Raw genomic sequence first — 2,188 nt, forward strand, 5'->3', positions numbered from 1 at the left:
ATTTTCTCCTTTATTTATTTAATTTATTTTTTAACCTCAGGTATTTGAAACATAATTTATTTTTAATTGTGCAAGAAAGCAGAATACTTATGTTTTAAAACAGAGAAATACAAAACGCATTAAATGAAATTTTATCTATATATTCATTTACTGAGTTTTTTCCAAAAATTTTAATTTCTCTTGTAGTCCTATCAAATCTTTATGTATAAAAGACCAAATTCAGTAATTTCTACAGTACTTTGAAACTTTTTATTGTTGCATTATTATTTTATTGATTAAAATTAGCCTTCATATGTCATTACATATTTGTAACCTGTTTTTGAATATATTTTCTGATTTCTTTTCTAGGAATAGATATTTACAGATATTTTCAAGTAGATAATGAAAATAGCTCCTTTGGCTAGCACTTACTGTATGGGAAGGGGATAATATATATGATACTGTACAGAAATTTTTCCTGTTCTACTCTCAAAGATTAAAAATATATCATTAAGATCATATTTAGAAACTGAATAGCTAGGTGGTCATAATTGTAGTACAGTCTGAGAAATGATTTTCCAGCTCTATTCTGCTATAACATCATTCTGAGGGACACTGACACATGTAGGAGAAGTAAAACTATTCCATCGAGGAGCCTGAGTGGAGAGTGAGATTTGTGCATTGCCTGGTGTTTCTATGATCTCCTATGATCTCAGGCTTCAGGACTCCAGTACAGTTGCCTGAGAATGTAACCTTATCTATATAAGCTAATTTAGGGTCATTAGTTCCACATAGTCCAGAAAAGAACGTAGAAGTGCAAAGTCTCAGTGTCTCTCTGTCCCACAAATGCTCCAACAATGACTCAGGTGTCCCTCTCTGTGAATCAAGACAAATGGACTAAGAATTGTATAACCTAAGGAGAGAAATTCTCGAGCACTTATGACAGTGGATTCAGTAATTAAGGATGAAAATATAAATAGAGAAAGGAGACAATCTGTCCAGTAAAACAAAATAAAACAAAGCATCAGGAAGAGAACACTTTGAGCAGCTTTGACTTCAGGAGGAGTTGTGTAGAGGAACTTGGGGGTCTGCAAATGAAGAACCTGCTGGTGGTGTTTGTGGAGAACACATATCATGTAGCCACTGGCCCCACCCATGATGCCCTGAAATCCTGCATCCCGTAGCACCATGCAGGTGAGAAAAATACACTTTACCTTCTTACTTTCTGGTAGTAAATAACAGTAGTGTTCACTGTTACTGACCTGTGAAAAGTTCATGTTGATATTTGTGATGGAATGAAGTAAGTTTATAGCTATCAAAGAATTAAGACCCCACAAAAAGAGAAACACTTGGAAGATGCACCATGAAGACCTGAGCTTGAGTTTCCTCCACCCAGAATTTCTGGGACTGATGGTGATGGCTTGGACCAAAGTGAGGAGACCACTGGTGCAGATGGAGAGGCCCCGGGCCACCCTCACCAGGTAACTAACACACAATCTTACAGCCTGTGTCATCTAGGAAGTTTCTCACACCAAAAGCAGCTATTGTGCTTGGCATTCCCTTGGCAAGAAGAATTACGGTGTTTGTAATAGTCAAATGGATGAGAATAAGGTGTATAGATTTCTTCTCATTCCTTGAAATTATGAGCATGTAATTCACAAAAACAAAGGCATTTCCTATAATGCCAAGTCCAGTTAGAAAGGCAAGGATGGCTTGCTTGGTAATATAAAATAGCATTTTGAATTTAATACTCAAAAATTGATTCAGCATAAACTTTTTGAAGAAAGTATCAATAATGATGATATATACGTATTTGTAACACATATTTCATAGCAATTTTCTGCAGTATAAGAGCTAATCATGCTGTGTAAAGATACAGATTTTTGTTGAAAAGACTGCCTTTTGCTGTGGTACTCCTGAGGATTATTCCAGATGCTTTCAAATGCCAATCAGAGGACTCCTATTCAAAGGTGTAAATTAATAATCCAGCATTTCTTTACTCCCAAACTGGTAAAAAACCATCTACTTACTCAACACCTTATGCAATCCACCTATGTTCAACAGAAATTAAATCACTAGGCTTCTTTGGGTTTTTCTGTTTTGTTTTGTTATGCTTTGTATTGTTTTGTTTTTTATGTATTTGATACCTGGTAGTGATCCTCCTGTTTTTAGCCTCCTCAACACTGAGATTACAGGTGTACACCACCAC

The 2,188-nt window shown here is 35.6% G+C and overlaps 1 pseudogene; it reads right to left on the reverse strand.

The window, feature by feature from the left end:
* Positions 1 to 803: 803 nt before the first annotated feature.
* LOC101567164 lies at positions 804 to 1,716 on the reverse strand (annotated as a pseudogene).
* Between the last annotated feature and the right edge of the window lie 472 nt (positions 1,717 to 2,188).

This window comes from Octodon degus, unplaced genomic scaffold (assembly GCF_000260255.1).
Source record: "Octodon degus isolate 3935 unplaced genomic scaffold, OctDeg1.0 scaffold00023, whole genome shotgun sequence".
Lineage (NCBI taxonomy): Eukaryota > Metazoa > Chordata > Mammalia > Rodentia > Octodontidae > Octodon > Octodon degus.